We start from the raw sequence: 11,071 nt of genomic DNA, 5'->3' as shown, positions 1-11,071 counted from the left end.
CAGGCGGACCTGAGTTCAAATACGCTTAACACGTCCTAGCTGTGCGACCCTGGGCAAGTCACTTAACCCCAATTGCCTAAAGATATGGGGGGGGGGGCGCCCAGATGACTCAGACTTTGCCACACACACCCCTACCTTTTTTTTTTCTTCTAAGAATCTTTTCTGGTTCTAAATGGATAAAGCAAGAGAATGGATGGGTGTGAGTTTAGACGAGTCAAAGGGTTTGAAAAGCATAGTAAAGAAAGCGCAAAAAAAAGCAGCGAAATGGTGCGATTACTTGGGAGGCCCGCGAATCAGATATGGAACGGAGAGCGAGAAAAAACAGGCGAACCAAAAAAAAAAAAGCAGAAGCCACACTTAAGGAGCCAGCAAAATCGAAAGTGTTAACTTACTTTCATTAGAACCATTAGATCAGGGGAGAGCGCGAACGCAGTCCCCCACTACCACAAATTATGCAGTCGAGTTTCCCGCATTTGGGGAAATCGCAGGGGTCAGCCCATCCGGAGTGCAATGGATGAGCCTCGCCCTGGGGAAACCACCTTCCTGATCATGGAATCACCCCTGCCAGGTAAGTATGCTCTCAAACACCACGCTCCAGCGCTCGCTCCACACACACACACCCTAAACACACGGCAACACTCACACAGCACTTCCACTTCGCCTACAAAACTCCAAGCCCAAGGCAAACCCACGGCGCCCTACATTTTAAACCAGAGCACCTCACTTAATCATCTCTACACCATAAAATCTCTGTAAATCACAGAGAAAATCGGGGAATACGCTCCCTGGAGGCTCCTCATCTGCATACGGCCTGCCCTTTCCTTACGTCACCCACCCAGCCTGGCCCAGATCGCCAGCTCACTCGCACTACCTCCTCCTGAACTTGTACCCTCGTGCAAGATGACCCCGGTTCTTTGAACAACCCTAGGCATTTCTTCAGCCTAATGGCACGAGACCAGGTTCGATTTTCCTTCCATTTCCTTCTCTTTTCCTTTTCCCCCCTTTTAAACGGAGACCGTCAGAATTTACGAGGACGTTAAAATGAGTTGGCCCTTTGTCTCCATTCGCCTCTCTTCTCTCGACTTTTCCCCATCTGACCCAGCTCAGGCCACGCCTCTTCCATGAAGCCTTTTCTAAATTCTTCAGCCTCGGAAGCCAGGCTGAGCCATCACCTCTCTAGCCTCCTGCTCGGACTCCCCACCTCAGCCCTCTCCCCTTTACACCCCATCTCTCACTCACCTGTCGAACTGATTTCCCCCACCACTTCATTCCCCTACTCGTTCGAAGGCAGTGGCTGGCTCTCTTTTTGCCCCAGGATAAAATAAAAACCCTTCCTTTTGGTCCTTTGAAAGCCCTTCACAAAATCTATCTTTCCCATCTTCTTCCCCTTGCTCACGCAGGACACTCCTTCTACCCATTTAGGCCGTCTCTCCTGAATCTACAATGTACTTGTTGAATTGAAAGTCCTAAGAAAATGTCTTTGGGCTTTTATAGCTGTCACACAGACATATAAGTCTGTTTTCTCTGCAGTGATAGTAGCTTCCAGGCCCTCCTTCTCAAACTATCCTTGGTGGAGGTAACAGTTTCCAGATCCTCTTTCTCAAACTATATCCTTGGTGGAAGTAACAGTTTCCAGGTCTCCCTTATCAAACTGTATCCATTTAAGATTGCTTCAAATTCCCAAAGCAAGGCATGAAGTACTTAAAGGGATTCATTGTACTCTCTTGGAACCAATTATGGAAGCCCAGAACAGGGGTTGGTAGGTCTTCCTTATTTGCCAGGTCAGATCTATTTTAATGGTCAGTGGAAGGCATGAACTAAGCTGCCTGAGGCAAAGAAATATTGTGGCATAAAGTGGTTATGTCCAGTAGGGGGTAAAACAAAAGTTTAGAAATGGGATGTCTTTCTTCAGATGCTAGACCCAGATGGCTCTTGGAGGAGAAAACGAGGCTGGTGACAGCACTCCCCTCCCTCTCTTCAACCCAATTCATTTGCAAATCATTGTTTTGAGAGAAGAGACACTGTAACAAAATTTGGGGATCTGGGAAAGGTGTTCCAGATATTGCCAGAGAATTCACTGTCCTATTCAAGTTAAGTTGGCAAAAAAAGCTCTGAGTGGGCTATATTCCTGATTAGAAAATAGCGAAGCACTGAAAGACAGAACAGGTTTATCCAGTCTTCTATAGCCTAAGACTAAGGAATACATGGTGATTCTATGACTTGAGGCTAAGGTGCAATCTCCTTAAGGGTAGTGGGCTAAGGAGTAATCTCCAAGTGAATTAAGGTTGGTGTTTATCCTAGGAGTTTCCTGAGGCTAGAAGCTAAGGAGTGGTCAGGATCAGGAGAGTTTTCTAAGACAGATTCCAAAGCCAGAAGATTCAGGGTTTCCTGACCTAGGCCCCCCTAAGGATCAGGGGACCAAAGAATGCTATTACATCATTTCCCCGCCCTCAAGCAGGGACAGAGATCTTATGCTTGGAGCTCTGGAGCTGCTTCATGCTGACAAAGGGCACAGAGTTCAGGCTGGGAGGGGAAGTGCATGATTTGACGACTTTGCCAGTCCAGTTGCTTTGTGCCTTGCTTTGCAAGGCCCCAAGTTTCTAGGGCCACATGTTTAGGTGCTGAAATTGCCCAGGCAATAAAATTCAAGACAGCCGCAATGAGGAAAGTTTTAGAATTTATTTGGTACCAAGCTCGGGATGGAATTCTGATGGAATTCCGTCCCCTACAGAACTAAAGACAGCCTTATAAGCAGTTCTGTTCGGCTTGTTACATTTTCATCTGTGATTCACATTTTACTACAGGAGGATGGGGGTTTTAAGAACCGCACCTGGGCAGATATTTTAACAAAGATAGATTGGTTTGGAGTACTGCCCTTGTACCGCAGAGTACCACCCTCCCGGAACAGATACCCTTAAGGGCATTGTTGAGCCGGCCTTTTGAAATGCAAAAGTCCCCCCAATCTAGCTGAGCAAACTTTCTTCTGCTGGCCAGAGGCGGAAAGGAGGGCTATTTGTCCATTTCAGGTGCCAAATGCTGTGTCCCAGACAGAGAAATACATTTCCTCTAAGATATCAGAGGGAATATGGGAGGGTTTTGAGAGAAGTATAAAAAAGGTCACCTGGAGCTCTGAGAAGGAAAAATTTGGTCCCCAATTTCACCATTAAATCACATCAAAATAAGGGAGCTGGATAGGAGAGAATAATAAGAAAGGAGTGTTTAAATAACAAGTCACCAAATTGGCAAAGCAGAGGGAAGGTCTCAAAACAATTCTTAAATTTCCCTTCAATCCCCATTATTCTATTGGAGGGGGGGGGGGGGGGGATGAGTGAGACCAGAGTGCCAGACAGAAAGAAAGTCTTCTGTATCAAAAAGAAATTCCAAGTTACCCTGGGTTCGGCAATCATGATGAGCAATGTTGAGGTCTAGATTTGGGGTACCTAAATGAAATTAGGGTTTAGTTAAGGTCTAATGGCAGGTTTGGGGTACAGGGATGGCGCAAGTCCCCAATAAAAGCATTTATTGGCCCGAGAGCTAGATTGATAAAAGAGGTTTATTATTGGGTTTAGAAGTAAGGAGATAGGTGAAGATAGAGATAAGGAGGGCACTGGACAGAGGGTCCTCACATGGCTAGCATGGTTGGAATCTCTGCAAAGAGGGGGTCCCAGTGTCTGCCTTTTATAATGGGAGGTTTAGCTTGAGGGGCTTTTCTTATAGCTCCAAAGTTGGCTCAGATCCAGGTGGGGCTGGGACAGGTCAGATCTTCTATTGGAATTCAAAGGGACCAGGATTTGTGAGTTAAAGGGTAATTTACATTATTAACTAGGAGAGGGTGAGAATCTAGAAAGGAATCTTTCCCACATCATTCCCCCCTCAAGCAGTTGGAACTTAAATTCATTTAAGGAAAAAGACATGGGGCAAAATTGAGACAGAATTGAGGATTTTCTCCTTCCAGGATTTTCCAAGTTCGGGGGTCCCCTCTTCATCCCCCCCTCAAGCAGTCACCTCCAAAGGCATGTGGGGAAAAGGGGTGCTGATCTCTTAACTGCTTTGAGCTGGCAAGGGTCATAGAGATTTGGGGGTTCATGCCAGGAGGTGAGGCATGAGGTGTGGGGTTTGGGGATGGCAGCAGGGCATCTAAGGGGTGTGTGTCCTGGTCAGTCATTTCCAGTCAGTTGTCCCATGTTCTCCAGGCTGAAGGGCAGTTGAGAGTCCAAAGGTTGAAGCCCAAATCTCGGGAGCAGGTTGTGTGGAAAGGTGAAGAACTTACAGATTAAGCACATATTGATCAGAGACTGTTAACTAAAGTAGATCAGGCCTATAGGCCCCAGTCACGTAATTTTACATGAGACCTGGACTGCATTCCATTGTCCAAAGAAGGAATTAAGTGGCCGAAGCTGTATATCACCTTTTTCACTGCATTCCACTGACCAAATAGGGAGATAAAAGTTTATGTAACCAATCATAGCCTGTAAAGGGTGGGATTTTGGGGGTTCTTTGTCTGAAATGTATAAAAGTTGTAAGCATCTTCAAGTGAATGACTCTCCTCCTGTGGGTATCTTTGCTGTACTTTCGGGCCCACAGGCCAGGATGGTCTGCTTCTCGAGATTCTAATAAATTCTTTCTGTACATCCTGTGGAGTGACTCCTGAGTAGTCAGTTTGGGTAGGTGCAATTCCCCCAAACAAGGTTAAAACCAGGGTGTCATCTAGGGAGGAGATGGCGACAGCAGAATCCATCAGGTCCCTTCTCTGGGCTGCCTGTAAGAATGCTGATGGCCCATTTAACAAGGAGAAGTAGGAGAAAATGCTGGGAGCATAAGATTATTTGTCTATAGTAAAAAGTGTTAAGTAGCCTAGAGTTTAGCCCTTTCACTCTTAATTTCCAGGAAAGCTAATTTCTCCTGGTGTTGGTTCAGGGTGTAGACTAAGAAGTCAGGGAAAACTGGAGGCCTATATATCTAATCAAGATAAGAATGCAATTTAAGCTCTTAGAAATCTTTTAACTGTGCTGCCTTTCTTTAAAAAGAGTTGGTTCCTCAATAAGCAAAGATCCTGAGCCTTCCCCCCACTTTCCCCACTCTTATGGGGGAGGGGTGGAAGGGGTCAGAGGAGTGCAAAGTATCTCAGCACTGCCAATCCAGCTTACCGGCCCTTGAGGTGTTGGGACTGTCCTGAGATAAAAAGGGAAACAGGGCCAGACCCCAATTCCCTACCGGGGAGCAGGATGGGGGGGGGGAAGGGGGGCAATTCAGTCCCTGTGGTGTGACGCAGTTTCTCCATTGTTCCTCCTGCTCGAACTCAGGACAGAGACTAGGGTCTCCTCGGACAGTTTCCAGGGCACCTATAGGCCTAAGTCTGGGAGAGATTTGTATTAAAAGGCGCTTCAGCTACAAATGTTTTTTTCAGGAGGCAGAACTTGCCTTGAGAAGAAAAGAGCTCAGTGTCTCAGGTTAGAGTGAAAGGAAACCAACAGCTGTTAGCAGCAGAGTTGAAGAAACATTGAGGTTTACAGGATATAAAATAAACCCACATAAGTCATCAACATTCTTATATATCACTAACAAAACCCAACAGTTAGAGTTACAAAAAGAAATTCCATTTAAAGTAACTACTGATTGTATAAAATATTTAGGAATCTATCTGCCAAGGGAAAATCAGAAACTTTATGAGCAAAACTACAAAACACTTTCCACACAAATTAAGTCTGATCTAACCAACTGGAAAAATATTAAATGCTCTTGGATTGGGCGAGCAAATATAATAAAGATGAAAATACTACCTAAATTAATCTATTTGTTTAGCGCTATACCAATCAGACTCCCAAAAAACTATTTTGATGAATTAGAAAAAATAACAACAAAGTTCATATGGAAAAACAAAAGGTCAAGAATTTCAAGGGAATTAATGAAAAAAAAAAATCAAATGAAGGTGGCCTAGCTGTACCAGATCTAAAATTATATTATAAAGCAGCAGTTACTAAAACCATCTGGTATTGGCTAAGAAATAGACTAGGTGATCAATGGAATAGGTTAGGTTCAAAGGACAAAACAGCCAATAACTTTAATAATATAGTGTTTGACAAACCCAAAGACACCAGTTTCTGGGATAAGAATGCATTATTTGACAAAAATTGCTGGGAAAATTGGAAATCAGTATGGCAGAAACTAGGCATTGACCCACACTTAACACCGTACACCAAGATTAGGTCAAAATGGGTTCATGACCTAGGCATAAAGAATGAGATTATAAATAAATTCGAAGAGCATAGGATAGTTTACCTCTCAGACTTGTGGAAGAGGGAGGAATTTATGACCAAAGAAGAACTAGAGATCACTATTGACCACAACATAGAAAATTTTGATTATATCAAATTGAAAAGTTTTTGTACAAACAAAACAAATGCAGACAAGATTAGAAGGGAAACAATAAACTGGGAAAACATTTTTACAATCAAAGGTTCTGATAAAGGCCTCATTTCCAAAACATATAGAGACTTGACTCTAATCTATAAGAAATCAAACCATTCTCCAATTGATAAATAGTCAAAGGATATGAACAGACAATTCTCAGACGAAGAAATTGAAACTATTTATAGACATATGAAAATATGCTCCAAATCATTATTAATCAGAGAAATGCAAATTAAGACAACTCTGAGATACCACTACACACCTGTCAGATTGGCTAGAATGACAGGGAAAGATAATGCGGAATGTTGGAGGGGATGTGGGAAAACAGGGACACTGATACATTGTTGGTGGAATTGTGAACACATCCAGCCATTCTGGAGAGCAATTTGGAACTATGCTCAAAAAGTTATCAAACTGTGCATACCCTTTGATCCAGCAGTGTTTCTACTGGGCTTATACCCCAAAGAGATACTAAAGAAAGGAAAGGGACCTGTATGTGCCAAAATGTTTGTGGCAGCCCTGTTTGTAGTGGCTAAAAGCTGGAAAATGAAAGGATGTCCATCAATTGGAGAATGGTTGAGTAAATTGTGGTATATGAATATTATGGAATATTATTGTTCTGTAAGGAATGACCAGCAGGATGAATACAGAGAGGACTGGTGAGACTTACATGAACTGATGCTAAGTGAAATGAGCAGAACCAGGAGATCATTATATACCTCAATGACACTGTTTGAGAACGTATTCTGATGGAAGTGGATCTCTTCGATAAAGAGAGCTTTAATTGATCAAAGATGGACAGAAGCAGCTACACCCAGAGAAAGAACACTGGGAAATGAATATAAACTGCTTGCATTTTTGTTTTTCTTCCCGGGTTATGTATACCTTCTGAATTCAATTCTCCCTGTGCAACAAGAAAATTGTTCGGTTCTGCACACATATATTGTATCTAGGATATACTGTAACCCATTCAACATGTAAAGGACTGCTTGCCATCTGGGGGAAGGGGTGGAGGGAGGGAGGGGAAAAATCGGAACAGAAATGAATGCAAGGGATAATATTGTAAAAAATTACCCTGGCATGCGTTCTATCAACAAAAAGTCATTTAAATAAATAAACAAACAAACAAATAAATAAATAAATAAAAGAAAAGAAAAGAAACATTGAGATTTGGACCCTGAAAAAGTTGAGATGGTAGGTGGGTCCTAGGTTTCTCTAGGTTGAGTTTTTTGGCTTTAAAAGAGATGATCGTGCTGGGTGTTTTGGCTCCCTGCTTTTGCCTGAGGGCATAAGTGTTAATCAGTCCCAGTATTCGAAAGAAAAAAAGCATACTAAAGGATGGACTTGTCCAGAGAGATTGGAATTCAACTAATCTATTCAGAGTTCAGGTGTTGAGATTGAGGCATTTTTCTCAAGCCCAGTGTTTGTCTCTGCATTAAGAGACAGCTTAAAAATCTCTATAGGTATGGGGAAGAAAGCTAATTCACGGCAAAACCCGAAAACTTTCCCATTCTATAACGTAACCTTCCTAGACGACTCTAGAAGGTGTCATAAAGGCCCTCCCAGAGGGCTGTTTGCCAAAAGAAAAAAACAGGATTTTGTCCTCACAGTATCCTATGAACGACGAATCCCCCTGAAGATTCCCGGAGTCTGTCAGCAAGCTCAAATTAACCTGGGAATTTGAGCCCCTGGCCCCCTCTCTCCACCCTTGTTATAGAAGCATGATGTGGTGGGTTTGCCTCAGTGGAAACCTCCTAAGAGGGCCACCAACATTGAGGGCAAGGTAGCAAAGGAGAGATGTGATAGGAGTGGGTGTGTTCTCCATTTCAATAGCTCCTCGCTTAACTGTAGACAGTATGCATATTCTATAGCCCCTGGGCTCCTTGAGCAGTAAGTCAGGGGCCTAGGATTGGGGTTCCAGAGATAGCCCTGCCTTCCATCAACACACAGTGTAAAAGACTGTAGGCCTAAACCTTAGCCTAATCAGGGTGATGAGATTCCCAGCTTTCTCAAAAGGGAAGGTGGGAGTGGCCCCAAGTACTTGGGCAAAGTAAACCTAGAAACTCTAGTCCCAGGAAGTAAAAAGGTTAAAAGATTAGTAGCAGCAACCAAAGTCTGGCCGCAAATTAAAATATCTATTTAAGGCAGTTTTACTTCAGGTAACTGTCCTTAAGTTTTAACCATTCCACCTTATGACCTATAGTTACACCTGAATTCAAAACTCCCAGCAAATATTAGCTGGGGTCCCAAAAGATTTTATCTTCTACAGCAATTATCATTATTCAAGGGCTTCAGATGAATCTAGTTCTCAAAAATCCAGTAAAAGGTTTACAGCTTATACAGCTATCTTTCTTATCTAAGTAGATAGTTTTAAATTTAACATTACACAGATCATTTGCCTTTAAAATACTCAAATACAAAGAAAAAAATTCTAAATCGCATGTTGTGCATCCTGTTTCCACATAAAAGAAACTTTTAAATCTTTCAGATTCAACATTAATAGTCTCTTCATTCTAAAAAAAGAATTTTTGGAAATAACCCTATCAAATTGCTCTAGATTTTTTTTTTAATCATCTTTCTTAAACAAGGAGACTACCATGCACGTAAATAAGCATTAAATAATCTGCTTTAGACAGATGGGATCTTAGTAGAAATAAGTCATTTTCAGATAACTTACAGTTCCAACAAACTTCTTAGAGCAGACTTGAAAAATAAAAATAAAACACTCAGTTATTAACACCATGTACATGTAGACTGTTCCTTTAAACAGTAGAAGCAATTGATATCCGAACCAGCAAGGTGTTGCAACCACCATACTTAATGGGGAAGGGGGATTAAATCACCTGACAAGGTCCCTCTCCATGTGGCCACCCTTCCCTGACTCCACCTTGCTTCCCAACCCTAACTTATCATAGTTAACTTTTTTAGGGTGCTATTTCCCCAGGATCCAATCTGCCAGTTCAAGACAGACCTAGCCTCATGGGATATATCTCCTTTTCCCATGGCAAATGGCAGATTCAGTAGGGAATTGTGCCTTTTTCTTCCCCATTTCTGGAGAGCTATTTTCCTCTCTTTTTCCTCTCATACCATCTCTTCTTGTCCCATCTCTCTCCTTCCAAAGCTTATTTGCTTAAACCTTTTCTGACATATGTTAAACACTCCCAAACAATACTAGATACTCCATTTAAACTATTAATTGCTTTTGCAAATCAATCTTTCTTGTCCCTCGTCTTTAAGTAAAAAAAAAAAATTTTTTAACTTTAAACTTCAAGGTTCGCAAGTAACTGAACCAAATTTCATATAACTTATAATTGCCCAACAGAGATGACAAATTTTAAGGAATAACTCAGTTACAAATTACCCAATACCTCTAGAAAACACACTATCTAAGTAGGGAGATACAACCCCAACCTCCCCTAAGGTAAACTACAAGCATTTTGTTTTAATAACCTATATTTTATATTCCCATGTTAGTCCCTCAATAACTTCTCAAAGAATGGGGGAGGGAAAACAGGGAACAAGTCTAGAGAACTTGAGAAAAGCACACAGGAAAGACAGACTTCTTTCCTAAAGGTATTCACCAAATTTTAAAATGGCTTCAGTTTCTCCCATTAACTCATTTCTTGCTGCAGTCAAGGAACGAGGGGAGAAAAGAAAAAAGCCATCTTCTAAAGAATTTAATTTGCCTTAACCTGGAATTTTATTCCTCAGCCATCATTCCAAAGGTCTTTCTTGAAGCTGCAACCTGGCCAGGGTTGGAGCCCAGGGGGGAAAAAAAAAACCTTTAATTGTTGGCAGGGACATAGAACGCCAATCCAGAAAAGAATAGAACCGAGTGTGCTAAGAGCAAAAGATCTTAGGATAAGAAAGTTAGGAGCAAAAGAGTTCCCACCTGTAGGGTTAGATAGCAAAGTGAGTGAGAGACAGACAGACCTAGCCTGGTTTACCCTAGGTTATCTCTTCACAAGCAGCTAAGAAAAGGTTTTAAGTAGTGCCCTGAGGCTAAGAAAAAAACCGAGAGCAATTTGAAATCCCGTCTTTGTAAACAGCCTTGTGAACATGTAAAAGCGTAATTCTGAGGCTTCTACAGTTAATGCAGGATGACCAAATCAGGGAAACTGAGTTCCGTTTAAAATGTATAGGATGAGCACACTTCCTGAGGGCTGGAAGCTGCTGCTAGAGTTCTACACTCCCCACTCCGTGGAAGAAGGGGGAGGAAAGGCCAGAGTGAGGGTGGGGGAGGACGAGATGCCATCTTACCCAGCGCAGTGTATCCTGAATGGCGAGGGCTCCTCTGGCGATTCCACGCTGGAACTTGAAGGCGGGGCAGCTCATCTAAGCCCCCAAATCTTGCTGGGAGAGCAAAATCTAAAGGAGAGACTGCTTACTCCTGTCCAGGGAGTAGCAGCAGTGGGCAGAGATATTCTCTAAACTCACCCCAATTCAGTGACCTTTCTCCTCATGGCTAGAGCCTGACGACTCCATTGCATTTAACAGTGGAGTGGGAGAAGGGCTCAAACACAGCTCCTCTTAAATTTCTCCAGTTATCTCCCCAGAACAGATCAAAGAGCACTGGCCTGGGACCCCCAAGAGGGGTGGGGTCCCCAGAACGGCCATGTGTCTCCTTGGTCTGGGGGGAGTGTTAAAGAGACACTTCTTC

At 42.7% G+C, this 11,071-nt stretch overlaps 1 non-coding gene across 1 annotated transcript; it reads right to left on the bottom strand.

Moving 5' to 3' along the window:
• Window positions 1-412: 412 nt before the first annotated feature.
• On the bottom strand, window positions 413-576 carry LOC127558527 (U1 spliceosomal RNA). The gene has a single exon (XR_007952905.1). It is a non-coding gene; the product is annotated as a U1 spliceosomal RNA (small nuclear RNA).
• Between the last annotated feature and the right edge of the window lie 10,495 nt (window positions 577-11,071).

Source organism: Antechinus flavipes, chromosome 3 (assembly GCF_016432865.1).
Source record: "Antechinus flavipes isolate AdamAnt ecotype Samford, QLD, Australia chromosome 3, AdamAnt_v2, whole genome shotgun sequence".
NCBI classification, from domain to species: Eukaryota; Metazoa; Chordata; class Mammalia; order Dasyuromorphia; family Dasyuridae; genus Antechinus; species Antechinus flavipes.
The sequence above is the reverse complement of the archived record's forward strand: the minus strand, read 5'-3'. Positions and strand labels throughout refer to the sequence as shown.